Raw genomic sequence first — 16,588 nt, 5'->3', positions numbered from 1 at the left:
TCGAACACTTCAGGATGATTCGTATACAAAAAAAGTAAGGTTGTCAATTTAATAATATTAATGCAATGAGTAATAACAATGTAATTGTTCATTATTATATTATTATTAATAAATTTAAAAAATAATTATCTACATTTTATGGATCGTTTAATCGACCATCGACTATTTAGGTGTCTCAGAGTTATTTTGATAACTTTTTTTTTCTATTTATCTGATGAGTGTATTCAACCGAATCGGCTATAAAATTGAGTCAAGCGAGCCAACAGCATACGCGTGATATATTTAAGAATAACAATAAAATGGACGTACGAGAGGAGAAATGAAGTAAAGAAAAAATATATAAAAATCGAATGGACGACTCTCGAAGTTTACAGACGAAAATCCAATACGCGCGTTGAAGGGCTCTATAATAATAATAGTAATAATAATAATAATAATAATAATATACTCGTCGTCGATCGTTTGCTCTTTACCGGACGTGTCCTTTGTTTCCTTTTTTACCCCGGTTTTTCCATTTTTTTTTTTTTGTCCATGGAGTACGTGTCACCATCAGCGGTCAGATGTTAAAAAAACGCTACGGAGCGGGCGAGGACTTTAATTTTCCTCGTCAACGGATTTTCTCAATACCCTCACACGAGCGCATACGCACATACAAGCCCGTCCGCCTATATGTATAATGTACGTCCGTCGTCGACGTTGAAGTCATCGGTCGTATAATATAATAATATATATAATAATACGTATAGTAGGTACTATATATTATTATAGAAGTCGACCGTCGGCAGCATAGTAGTCGTCTTTTTCGTCGAGTGGTTTTTCCTTACCTAATCTACGTCCATGTATTCCACACAATCGTATTATTATTTTAATATTTCAATGCGTATAGGAGGACACCCGTCGAGTACATAACTCGATCACCTGTTTAATATTATAATATTATAAAAAAACCAGTGAAAAAAGAGCATATTATGCTTTTAATAATAATAAAAATATCGGTTAAATTCACGTGTATAATCCTTGCAACAACAACTCTGACTGTACTGATCGGTTTATTCATCTATTACTTATCACTTCCGTGAAAAATATTTAGAAATTAGCGCCTTGATGAATTTTTAATGGTTTTCTCGATTCTTGACCACCCTTAGATGATCCATATTTTGAATTCTATCGATTAACTTTGCACTTATGGACTTTTCGGATAAGTCGATATCATGTTTTCACCAATGATTTATTTACTGACGGCTCATACAGCATAAAAAGTAACGATAAGAACAATAATATATTTATTTATATACCACACGTGTCTCGCATATACATCCTATTATGTATGTACATATTGTACAGTTTATAAACGGTGTACTTACGCGTCGCCACGAGAACGTATATTATGTACAGTACGTACAATAATACTAAATAATATATTATGATATGTTAGTACAGAACGCGCGGCGGGACAGAGGAGTCACCGAGTGACGCGCGGATTAGAAAATATACTAGGTATAGGTACTCTATTGCGGCAAAGGAACGATAAGGTCCGTGTCGAAAATACGCAGCTTTATATTATTATGATGAATAGTCGATGGTGGTGTGACGTCTCCGTTGCGTGCGCCCGCAAAATGCAGCAGCGCCATAAAACACGTAATGTGATTATATATACACAATACATATAGTTGTATCATTATATATAATAAATGTATATATATATATATATATATTATATACATGTCAAATAACTATAGCAGTTAATTTTATACGACATTCTATACATATTATATACGTTTGGTAGATATATACATAGGTATTGAGGTGAGCAGATATAAGAACGAGTCGTACACGTCACACAGTTTTATCACTGCATTTATATACATTTTACGCAGAACTTGCGCGTGTAAATATATAACATTATATACTAATAATATAATAGTGTCGCAGCGCCGGTAAGACCCACCGCCGCTGCAGCAGAAACCACTCCCTTCGCGATGGTTTACCCGCCCGCTACTCCCAATCATCTCATCCTTATACCACTTCATCGACGCTTGCTTGGGGTTTTTGGCGAACGCGTGGGGTAAGTTTTAATGAAATATTAACGGCGTTAAAACAATCTCGGCACCGATATATATACACCGCGACGATACTGTATTTCAAATTGATTTATTTAATCAATTTTCTTGCCAAACCATCGGGGAGCTTTAAACAACAGACGAAAAAAAAATTATGTATGTATACGTTAGGGTAAATATATACATAAACACATATATGTACACACACACACATACTACAACATTATGTTTACGTGTGTACAAGCCAAAACGATGTTTTGTCGATTTCTGTTCGAACGTCGACAACGACTCTCGCAGATGGAGGCGGCGGAGACTAAAGTTGTGTCGAATTAATATTTTTGTACGTGTGCGATTACTGCTGCTGTTGTTATGTAGTTTTATTTTTTTTTCATTTTTGGCGTCTTCTTGACTACGCGAGCGACGTCGGCAATGCATTATTCGTTTTAAAAAAAATTAAAATAATAAAAAAAATAAACGTACACTGAACTACGCGAGGAGAGACGTTAATTGAAATTTATTAGGGACACTCGTTTGTACATCCACCCGCCGAAAACGTGTACGTTACATTTATTTCATTTTATTTTATTTTTTGTTTCGTCCTTAGTTGTTGGCACGGATAACCCCCAAAGCGCGGCCAATCACCGTTGACCATAAAAAAAAAAAACCGAGGAGTAGGAAGACGACGAGGAAATTGAAGCTCGTTTTTTCCCAGACTTATATATACGTGTATAAATCTAACACTACGGGGACGCCAAATTTCTAAGTTATACATTACAATAATCGTAAAAAGGAGCCAGGCGGTTATTTTATTTTATTTTTTTCCGTTCCGGGTCTCGTAACAATTCGACACGCAAAAAGCTGCCAACGGCCCTTTTCTGCCTTTCGTTCGAAAATAATACATTCCGATTTTTTTTTTTTCGATGATGAAATTCGCATGGATCGCTCCGTTGGCAGACATTCAAATTCGTGTTAACGTTAAATTGTCAGTTTTTATTATTGTTTATGTTGATGAGATTTTTGGCCCTAAGAACCACATATATATACACTCATATATAATATTTATGTATATAAATATATGATATTACTTATGTAGCCGTCCCGTTTAGTCGGGTGTTCGACTCGCGTAACAATTTTGTTTACGCAAATCAAAGTTCATGTGCGTGTTTATATATTGTGGTTTTGCTATTATGCGACAAAAACATGTCTGTTTGATAGTGGTTGGAAATATGTCTACGGCGTGTTGTGTGAATTATACTAAGGAAATATTGTATATAAATAATATAATATCTAATTGGTTTGTAAATATTTCGAGAAATATGATTAAACCTCTTCATATGGTAAAAATACTAAAATATATGAAATGTTTTCTTAATGCACCGTTGAATGTAAACAAATTTAGGGTAGATTTTAGAACTACACGGTACTTTTACTATATACAGTAAATATTATTGCTTAATGCAACATCAAAAGGAACACGTAATTTGATTACATTAATCGATAGGTTGTACAAAACGAAAGAAATTAAAATATAATTTTCAGCAGATATTAAAAGTCTTTTGTATGATTTGATTTACTAAAGTACAAATTAATAAGCAAATATTTTAGTGTATAGATGATGTTTTTATTATTGTATAGTTATAGTATAAACTATATTGTATTAAGTAATATACTTAGAGCACATGTGTACGTCTCATACCCATTAGATTGAATGGACATGTGTATGATTCTGCTAAATCTAATATAAATGAATTTTCGAATCTCGAACTTTATTTTATATTGATAGATAAATAAAATTTCAAAAATTGCAGTGCGCATTAAATATATATATTATACATACATCGATGTAAGGCAAATGTAACTTTGCAGTCAATATATTTATAATAATAATATAATATATTATGAAAGTATATTATAAAAAACGGCTAATAAATTGTTAGTCCATAAGAAGTGTAATACAATTATGTGGCAAAAGATGTATTATGAATAATGTACAGCGCTTCTATAAAAAAATTAATACAAATAATAATGATTAAAGTGCATAAGAAAAAAAACGTGTTGTTTATCCTCTATAATACCAGAAATATATTACAATAAAATATATGTGTGTAGTACGGCTAGTACGTCTACTGTTAAGTGTTATTAAAAGTTTATTTACGAAGGAAAATTAAGAAGAAATCCATTTCCTCGTTTTTCTCTAATTTCCAAAATCTAAATTTTACGTGATTGTACGATACATAGAATGGTTTATACATATTATATAAACTGTCTTACAAAAAAATAGAATATTATATCACTACATTTGTTATTAATAATACAAAATGTATATAATATGTAATGGTTTTTACTAGAACCTAAAATAATGTTATTAAATTAAATTTTAGATTCTGAGCGGAGTGATGAAAGTATTAATTTTACAATAATATTATGTATTTTTTAATCTTGTTTCTAAAAATATTTCTTCTAGTAAAAAGAAATTCTTTGATCATAAACTTCGATGGAGATTTCTTCAATTTCTTGTAGTAAATTGTATTTAGTTGGTACTTTTAAGAGGTCAACATTTAACATTTTCATTAGAAATTGTTTTTAAATATTTGGGAAAAAATAATACTATTGTTATTAAAAACTTACACCGTTTTTGCTCAGAATCTTCATTCTTATCTTATATAATGATTATAAATTGAATTTAAATTTAAATTTGACACTTCTTACTATGTAATACAATAGTTATATGCCTTCCCGACGCTTTTATTTTAAATTTTGTATACAAAATAAAATTATTATATTATAATTCAGAATATATTGTATGATGTTGTAGATGAAATAAATTATTTTTGTTGTAATTCAAATATATTGACCATAGAGGCTTGATATTTGTACTTTACTTATATTATCATTTTCCATACACAACAGAATTTTCATACTATAAAGTTAAATATAGGCTATTTTACAATCAATCTGTTTATGCTACTCTATGATATTATATAATATATATATAATTAAATATAATATATACATTTTGATTTTTTGTTAAAAATGTGTTCAAACTTCAAAGATTGAACTAAGAAATAACTAATATACGATAAGACTAAAATAAATTTTAATTTAAGTTTTCAGTTAGTGATTGGTTAATAAAAAAATTATTAAAATAATAAATTACTAATTAAAATATTATAAAATTAGGTTGGATATCATATTATTAAAGTACGAGTAGGTATAAAATTATATAATGGGGTTCTTTAGCACTTGGCAATGGTCGTGTAATTTTATTACTACCCTCATGATAGAATTAATCGGCGAATACAACCACCTCAAATAAACTGCTGCTGCAAAAGTAAGTTCTTGATAATTTAAAAAATATTTTAAATACTTTTAATAATATTTTTAATGCATTTAAATAATATACAATATTCCAAAGGTCACCTTAATAATATCGTGTTTTTGTAGAAAAAAAATATATTTAAATGTTGTGTTTCAACAATAACCTATAAGACAATTTAAAAAAAATATGAATATTGAATAATGTGATTTAAATTATTCTATGTATAACGAAAGCATGGGTGTATTCAATATTGTAATGAATATGTATAATGACGAAAAATCAATACATTTTTAACGAAAATGTACCGTTTTATCTACAATAATATGATACTCGATCTCATGGAATCATTTTATTATTAATATAATATAAAAAAATATAATTTATTTAAATTAATATTCAGTTAATTAAGAATTAAAAGAAGCCTAAATCACCTGGTAAAGATGTTATGCAAGACTAAGTATTGTCCTATGTGCCAATTGGGCGCATATTAAAAAAAAAAAAAAAACAATAAACAATACAAATGATAAACAATAATCGTAGAATTTTAGGTCAATGAAGCAAACAAATGTATTAGATATTTAAGAGTAACGAAATGTGAGACAAGTGAGGTTTTCTTTCGAGAGTCGTGGTACGGAGAGTACTGTGATCAAAGGACAAATTATATGTGTATTAATAAATATATATTTTTGATGTTATAATTTGTGATTATTTAAAGTATCTATTTCACGTGATTACGTATACGATAATATCAAAATGTAAATAATGTATGAATAAATGTAATGTATGAAAAAATTAACAAGTTAATTGAGGAGATAATATGGAAAACTTAAAAAAAAACCCATAGAATATTTCACTAATATGAAAAATGAATACAACTGTAAAGATATAGTTTAGTGAATATATCTAACCTATGAAGTACTATCATGGTATAAAGTTAAACCATATTAGTTAATACATTATAAGGGATTAATAAAATTGTTTTAGAGAAAATAAATCAACAATACATCAAATATTTATCGTAAGATGAGTCTTCTAGAAAATTTGGAAATTTGATAAGAAACTTCGCAATAAAATATTTACAACAAAACAGTTCCGCTTCTCACGGTAACTTGCCAATTTAATAAAAGTGAGTTTAAAAAAAAATTAGGATTGAATTCAAAATAAGGAAAATGGAAATACAAGGTTTTAAACAGTGCATTGTCCCAAGTTATTTTTAATATTTTTCTAAAAATAATTAGTTAGAATGATGGATTTATCGCCAATATTTGAAGGTTTGACAATTGATAAAACGTTAATATATTTTTAGCGTATGCTACGTAACAATATGGCTTCGTTCAATCTTTGTTTATTTAAGTTTTGAAAAATTATATCGCTTTTGTGATGGAATCTCAATTCATTATTTTACTTTGAAATGCTATATACTAATTGTTTACGTATTAAAAATTATGTATTAAGCCTAAAAAATATACAATTCATACTATTACAACTAATTTTAGATTACATATACTTCACAGTTGAGCAACCAGGGGGGTTTAGGGGTTGTAAATCCCCCCGAATTTTTTTTATTTGCACCACTGATACCTCATGTTTATTATGCAACTAATAGGTATACTGACGCAGTCGCATATTATTATAAACTAAATTATGTGTGAACAAATATATTTTTCCATTTCAATCCGACTACACACGCGCTTATACATGTTTAATACTGTCGAAGATTTACAAGATTTACGAATTTCACTCGTCATGAATAACTATTGTGTACAAAAACGTGTGTTGTATAAAAAACAATGGCGTTTGAGATATTTCAATACACATAAAAGCTAGTGAGCGTTGTGAACGCTTATATACATCAGACGTGCACTTTTCATTGTTCTGGAATTTTCGAGTTGCTGTTCGATGAAAATTTCAGTAGTGTGGAAAATTGTCCGCCAACATGCAAATCCGATCCAGAACTGCAGTTGAACATAATATAATACGTCATCGTCACGTGCTTTTATCTATATTATTACAGGACCGTATCCATAGCTAGATCGTAGGGTGGTTCTTTATATAATATAAAATATGGTTACATGCCTAAAATACAGTAAAATTAATGGGATGATCAATTAGTTACCGAAACATTAATTCGAAGTTAAAACTTAAGTTGCGTTTTAAAGTTCTTTGAAGTATGTGCAATACAATAATTACACCAACGGACTGACACTTATGTTTTATATAGTAGTCTTAGTCGAAATGGTTTTTTACTCCTACATACGATATTATAATACCTTACATATTATACTATTATGTATTAACAGGTACATAGTGAATCGACATGGCTGCCTCTCATGATTGGAATGTTTTAAATAAAACAGAGTGAATAAAATAACTCACCTATCATTAATATCTTGTCAGTGAAATATTAAATTACGTATATAACCCAAAAAATAATAGTTATTGTTGTGCTCTAGAGGAAATTTGTGGTGTATAATTTATATATTATTATACACATGGGATAATGACGAACGACTACCAAAAAGTAAAATAATATTAAATATTAAATAAATGAAAACACAAACGAAATTAGTATGAGTGGGTGAAAAACGTCTACGGATTCTTTAAACTTAATAATTATTATCATAGGTAAATAAAATAATATCAGTATAACTATAATATAGTTTGGTGACGTGCTGCATTATGAAAACACGGGTGTTATAGAAATTGGAGAGGGAGAAAATCACATATTATTTGTGTATGAAGGTTATTTTTATTACTACTAATATTACGATCTGCAAATTTTATAGATTAATAGGTATTCATTTTTTTCTCATGTTGGTGTGTTCTTATATGATTATATGTATATACGTAGTCGTTTACTATTTTATGATAATGTATCGACTTCTATAGGTTTTTTTCTCTTTAATAACACGCATGTATATGGATATTTTAGAATAATATAATAAGGTATTTTAAACACGCTGCAAAAATTATATTCTCACAATGATTAATTCAAAAAAAGTAAAAGCAATAATATTATATTAGTATAAAAAATGTATGTCAAAACATGTCGATTGACGGACGCGGATTCGAGATCGTAAAAGTGTGTTTGTTCTTCGATCGTTACGGTCATTAGTGATATTGTCTCGTTCCCTCAGCTTTTATATACATCACGCATACGAGTATATTGGATCGTTCGGCTGAGCTCAGCATGCGTTTTCAGCCAATTTTTACGCGGGAAAGTTTCTTCGCCATCTATTTCTACCTTCTCCCGAGTAACCTACTCACGCTTCCGGGGTTTGTTTGTGGAGATCCGTACGTGGATAATTGTATAATATACCTACACCAATGTAAACAAAAAAAAATATATAGAAAGAGTGAGAGAGAGAAAGAGAGAGAGAGCCACCTGGCTATCGATGTACATTATAGACAGACGAAGACGACGATGACGGGGTATGCGAAGGACGGGCCAAAGTAAGGTTTTTGGTAAAAGTCCGAGCAATCAACACGCGCACACAAGGCACTCCTTAAAGCGGATGGAAAAGTTTTCGCTTAAATGATGTCCAGTTGGATTAAATGAAAAGGTTCTGGCATCGGTCCGAGAACTAATAGAGTGGCCCCGCGCGCGATCCCAACGGGTTTTAATTATGACTTCTTTCCTCCTTATTTCGTGCCGATCTGCTCGCGTATACGACCACCCTATCTCGCCGAAATGACGGAGCAATTTCTCGCGTTTCCACTTACTCACTCTATCTCTCTCATTTCAACCCCGCGCATACTCCTGCATCCAATGAAATAAGTACGTGTATGCTTATATATATAATAATATATCTCCTCTCGTCCACGCCGTCGACAAACTGCTGCCAAACGGCCGAAAGCAATCAACGGACGTGCCGTCAACGCACCCACGAAATACCGTTGCTGCCGCAGTGCAAAACGCACACGTCAATACGCGTAACTATATACGAGCAGGCGTATACGCTAAAAATTAATAGCACATGCGACTGCACCTCCATAATATATTAATGTACCTTCTTCAATACTTCATATACTTATTAAAGCTGATTTTATGGCAAGTGGGTGGTCACTCAACTGAATTTGATCATAGCGAATTATATATATACACGCGTCACGGAACGTCATCTGAACACCCGGACTTATTTTCTGACCAAGTCCTACACTGGTGTTTCGTGCGTTATACACTCGACTATTTAGACGACGCGTAATAGTTTCAGTATAAATAGCATATTATATTTAGTAACAAAACTCTGCCACGTGATACTTACTCCGTTAATATATATATATATACGCCTAAACATTTTTTTTTGTTTCGGCTTGTTGTTTTAATTACAGTTCTTGATGATTTTTTTCTCTCCGCGCCCTGCTGTACGCCGTATACTGAATTTTCGTCCCTAACTAATTCATTATACAAATTATTACATCTAACGGGTTGAAAAGTTTAACAAGGCATTAAAATGCATGTTCTCGGGGAATAAATTATTCACTGTTTTCCAAATCGAAATACGATGTTAGTCTCTTGAAAGTACTTTGTGTTAAACCTCAATCAGTTTGAAATACACTATAAAAAAACGTGTGTAAATTTACATAGTCCGACTAGTTGATAAAGGTAAAACGCGCAAAATGTAAGTGAATTTATTTTATCCCAAAATACTAAATCCCAACTTTATATACCTACGTTCTTCAGTAAGTATAAGCCTATACACATACAATAATAATACATATATACGTATATTTAGCTAGTTATACTCAACTTCAAAAATGTATATTTAATTAGTTTAGTATTTAATAGTACACATATGTGGCTATGTATAAAGTAATTATTAGATACATTGTATCATTAATATAACCTAATTATATATAGATATTCAAATTTGTATATACAACTATTCCGTGTATTACCAAAATATGTTCACAAAATTTCAATGTATAATAATTTTAAATACTACGGTATTGTATTGTTTGTATATGAGAACCATATGTTATTATATCATTATAAATTGAAAATTAAAAATTGTATTTGAAATCGTGAATAGAATGCTTGTTCCGAACAATGTTAAGTATTCGATAATATTAAAATCAAATAATATACCTTCAATGTCAAGATATCATTATGTGCACGGTAAACATGTAAAATAAATAAATAATTATAAATTTATGAAAAACAAAACTATCCCCCGTATGTTATTTTAAACATCATTTAATCATAACGTACTCGTGGGGGCGGCGACGGAACAATCGGCGGCGTTTGAAACCCACATTAAATTATTATAATACGTTGCTGCTGTTTTAGAGTCTGTTCTCAGTGCGCTATTGTGTCGAGTTTCACACGATAGGTGCCTATATAGCTATTGACGGGACGGCGGCAATGGCGTGTGCGCAACACGTATATTATATAATAAAGTATATACTCTACTGATAAAGTCGATCTGAACTGACGATCGCGAATACCTCTACAAACACTGCAATAATATGTATTCATATATAAATATAATATGTACAGTGTACCCAGTCAATAGTTGTCGACGTGCGGAGGCGTACACGCAGTGTTGACGCACTCGGTCTCCGTGCACATACAAACCGACAAGTCGTTATATTCGATGGATTGTGTATACGTTACAATATCGTAAGTATATATACCTAGCATTCCATATAAAAACATACGTTCTACGTGGACGTATGAAATAATAAAAAATGACACGTATAAAGTAGCAACTTGTATATACTATAATATCATACATAATAATATTATATAGGTATACTATAATGTCGACGTATGGTATAAACCAGGTATAAATGTCGTTCAAAACGCTGGTATACTCAAACGCGTATTCATTTAAAGACCAATAATGCACGTGGACTGTATACATTTAAATGAGCTCCTTTAATACCAGATATAAAGTGTATAATAACATACTAAATAGGTATCTGTAAAATTATTATATACATGCAATGCACCTGTTTTTCGGGGACCAATTACAGGCTCGATGATGGAAAAGAAACTCTTCTGTGTGGTGGACGCTATGCAGGTAATCATCGTGGTGTACGTGGCACCCGCGATGGTGTAATGTACGTATAGCGTATAATGTAGCTCTATGGCGTGCGTGTACTAGCATTTATTTATTGCGTTTCGTGTCGCGTCTGAAAGATTTGTGCTCGGATCTTCGCTGTCGCCTAAATCACTCGTCCTGCAGCAGGTCTCCCCCCACAAGCGTTCGTACCGCACCCGTTCGTAGCAAAATTCTCTTTTCTCTCTACCTCTACAGCATCCAACGTCTGTAAAACTTCTCGGCGGTACCCGGTTTGAATGTATAGTCTCCCACCAACACCACCAGCATATTTCTCCCATATATATATATAGGTGTATATATATATATATTATCACAACCCGGTAACGCCACAGACCTAAACTAGCACTGTTTTGTACACACATACATACAAATAAACACTATACGTACAGAAACAGCCATTATATGTTATATACACTGTACCGCTGTTATGCCGCTACTATACGCCGCCGGCACGTAACCTTTTTATCTCGATCTGTCGTTGACGTCCTCCCGTCGCCGTCTCTTAGTAAATACGTACGACTCGTCGTCGCCGTCTTCTTCCACACAATAAAATAATATTGTATGTGTGTATAATATTGTAATCCTTGTCGCCCGTCAACACAAACTCCTCCATCCACCGCCGCGGACGCCGTTCAGTCGTATCGCAATATGTCTTTGTTTAGACGAATTATTATTATACGTATCGCTTCGTACGCCTGTCGCCGAAAGATGCGATTTGTAAAGCAAAATGAAAACCATTTGTCAATTAATAATAATATTGATCATATTTATGTGAATTATATTATAACGTGTGAATGATAATGATAATTAAATAGTATCAAGTATGTATGTCCCACAGATAAGCAGAATACAATGAAGAGTCGATAGGCGAATAGTTTGATCCATTGTCCATGGTCTAAAGCCGTATAACGTTATTATTATTCTATGTATGAGCGAAGAAGTTGACGGGTGCACCGCACGTCTGGTGTCCAGATAATTAATATCTGCCGTCATCGTCGCAAAAGCCTGACGTTATTATCCGTGCTGCAATGGTCTCTTATTATACTTCTGGAATTGCCTGCACGTGTAAACTTTTCCACTGCTCACCATCTATGACCAGCTACGCGTGTAAGCATCTAATGGCATTCAAAGGTTTATACAAACCGTACTTATGTATAAAAAAAATATTAAGAGTTATTTGCAGTATGGCTACATGAATTGTAATAATTTTAAATTATTATATTTCATAACATTATACATTATAGTGAGTTCAATAAAAATATATTTTTATTTTTACATTTTAATTTGTATACGAATGCGCGTGTAAATACTGCGAAAAGCTACGTTGTAGGTATCTTGGACGACAGACATTTTTACTAAAACGATAAATCGATATTATAATACCTACATAATATAACAATTTTTCTATAATAAATCTAGATAATTTATCTATAATGCATATTTTATAAACAACGAAAATGATTGTAATTTTACTGTGATAAGTTTTTGACTTGTAAATCTTTTTTTCTAAGTTCACTCTGTAATTTAAATTAATTAAATACAATAATATAACTATTATAGCCTTGGTCTATATTATACTATATCTATTTTCGATATTTTATGAAAATATATATAATATCATAACTGATTTGTCGAATCGTTACAGCGATTACTACGAATTGTTATAACATTTTCGCATAAGAATATTATCGCTGTCCGCGTAAGAGTCGGTCTCTTTAAGTATCCGTATACAGTTTTCATGTGTAAATGCAAGTGTGCAAGTCTTGGTTATTATATATGTGTGTTTTCGGTAAACAATGGCGGAGACAAAAGAGAGATGGGACCGTGCCATAAATTCGGTGTAAATGTGACAGACAAATTGCGCCGATGACGTGATTGGATGGCGCCACTGCAGCCGTCCCACGTGATCAACTCTTAAATCAAAATCAACTTCCTGGCCATACGCCGCCGCCGTTGCGGCAAACTGTCAAAACCGCGCTGATTTATACCAACATAACTCGTCTTTAACCCTGACAAGCTCTCTCGCCGCTGCAACCCCGTACCACACCGCCGCCGCATACACCCTACACCACCACTCCACTGGTCCCGTCACGAAAACGCCATAAAAGAGATGAAGACAAACCCTTCCACCCACCATATACGTTCCATATATTATGTGTGTATACGCACACACATATTATAGACATGGAATACACTACAGCAATGCAATATATAATAATAATAACAAGACGAGATAAAAAAAAAAAAAAGAAACCCACAATCGAAGTCTCGAATATTATACAGACCGATATTCTTTTTTATATAATATGCACGAGTGTGTTTTCCACAAAATCTCGTAAAACGTACCAAATTAACGATGTTGCGAAATACATTTAATATACATTACATGAAATAATATATATGTACACCGCTTTCGTAAAACAACTTTTTCGTATTTTGATTCGTGCATATTTGGTAAAATTATATAAATAATATTATGATATTTGTACTAGTTAATGACCTGCTATATATATATTGTAAATATTTAAATCGAATTATCTTGCCGTTCTGATGACGAAATCAGTATCTATTGGCCGAGTTTATGACAACAAAAAGTGAAAAACAATAATATATAACTTTTCTTATGTTAACTACTCAACATTTATGTTTTTATTATTAAATTTATTTAATATTTGAATAAACTTATAAAAATAAATTAATAAGGTTAAACTTGGTATTATTGAGTGTAGCCTTTTTCATGTTAGTGTATTTCCAAATAAAACAATTTAACAGTTGATTATTAAAGTATATTATATTGTAATATTATTAATTCTTATTTGAATTCGATTTATTTATGTAAATATCATAATTATTCATAGTTATAACACAAAACGCAAATAACATCAAAATAAGGAACAAGGAATACTCTAATGAAACATGTATAGTTATCTTTAATGAAGGAAAATTGAAAAAAATACATACATATTTGTTATAATGTGTATACGTTTTTTGAGTTAGTTGAAAGTTAAAAAATATATTGTTCATAATTTTCATTAATGTTTATTTAATGCAGTTTTTCTATATTTTTCGTTGATAAAAATGCTTAAACAATTAAATAAAGTTATTATTAAAAAAAATTGTTACAGTTATTCTTGGCGCTTTTACAATTGTCCCTGTACCAAGAAAAATTATAATTTTTTTTTTTTTTTTAATTCATATTTGCTTAACAACTTATGAGCATTAAAGTTCAGTATAAAGCTATGAAATTATTTCACTGATTAAAAATGTAATACAAAAAAAAAGTTTAAATATATTTTTAATTGTAATAAATCATTTCTTGAAATTTTTTTAAACTTTATCTAGTTTCCCCTACTTTATGTAACATAAAATTAACTTACATAAATCTTCAAGAGAACCCTTTAGTCGAATTTGGTACAACTATTATAAACCACTATTACCAGCTAAAAAAGTGTTAATAATCCATGATATACATTTTTTACAACGCAATAATTATGTCATGCACGTTTATAATACATAAACAATAGCTTATGAAAATGTAGCTATATTTTAAAAACTTAAATGTATTTGATTAATTGTATATCAGAACATTTTGTAAGCATTAAAATTTTTTTTTAACAATTCTACTATCTGAGTTATAAAAATAGCTTAACACTTGACATTGTAAATTTTGTGGTGAAAACTACTATAAAACTATATCACCTAATATCTGTTGAAAATGGCATCACTAAGGCACATCTACGAATAGATGATGTAGGTAATAAAATAATAATAATACATATAAAGCGTGAAAAACAACGAGACACACATTGTACCCATGAAATGTCAAACGGTTTGTCGTTACACGTTTAATGACTCGAAACTCGTTTTAAAAAAAAAAAAAATTATTTTTTAACCGAAGAGATTGATCGTATATACGCATAAAGCAGGTCTCGCGTGCGTGAAAATAATGTGTGCGGTGAGTATTATATGTGCGCGATAGTTAGATCGGCGCAGATAATAATAATATATATTATTTATATATATATATTTATACGTAGGTATAAATGTTACATTCCGACGAAATACAATTTTCCAATAAAAACACGCGGCGTTTTGACGCAGTGCGATTCCAGTACAATATAATAATAATAATAATATAGGCCCCAAGACAATGGCGTGCCCGGGAATTAAAATCGCAAAGACAATGCAAACAATATAAAATATAATACATGTATTACTGTCCCTTCAATACAATGCTCCAACGTATACATGTGCATGTACCTATACTGTTTAGGTATCTTAGGTATATTTATGTCTGGATACACGTAGTGTATATTATTTTTACTTGTGCTGTGCTTTATTATTATAATAACTTGCAATGAACAGTGCAATACCAACCTCTCAGGCGTGCAATTTAGGACGACTGATAAACGTGTTTAATGATAATGCATATTACCAATACAATATCACGCGTCTATAGTGTTGTACATCTTCTGAATGTATTTATTGAAAGTTTTAAAGGCGAATTAAAATTATCAATAAAAATATATAAAAATCACTTGATAAAATTTTCATTTACGACCGTACCTAGACCACTGTGGTTTGAATATCTGATTGGAAAACAAAAAGTGTCGTAGGACACAAAAATTAATTAAAAATTTAAGTTGACAAGCACTTAAATATACATAACATATAAGTACTTCATACTTATTTAATCATATCTCATAATATCATGTCTTGTGAAAATAATATAATTGGTGATCCGTCTACACTCTACATTATATAATTTTATTTTTTCTAATCACTGTTATGAGGAGGTAAATATGAGTTACGTAAAAATATTTTTTTTTTACAATATTCCTTCACTTTACTCCATCTTGAACTTCGTGTGATAGTTTTTCCCACCTATGTTTAAAAAAAAATTGAACGATTGATGCATTATCAGGTATAAAACCGTCGTTTATACTTCGTATCTGATATAAAAGTATATTATGTATATATATATATATATAAACATATACTAATGTCTAACACTATCTAGTAGATCTGCATAGACAATCCCAACATTCAAGTATCAAGTATTCAATACTACAACGTATTTATATTATTAATTATTATAAAATAGATATACAAGGTTTCTCACAATATTTTCTTTCGTACAT

The sequence above is a fragment of the Rhopalosiphum padi genome, chromosome 2, assembly GCF_020882245.1.
Source record: "Rhopalosiphum padi isolate XX-2018 chromosome 2, ASM2088224v1, whole genome shotgun sequence".
In the NCBI taxonomy this organism is placed as follows: domain Eukaryota; kingdom Metazoa; phylum Arthropoda; class Insecta; order Hemiptera; family Aphididae; genus Rhopalosiphum; species Rhopalosiphum padi.
This window is presented reverse-complemented; position numbering follows the sequence as displayed.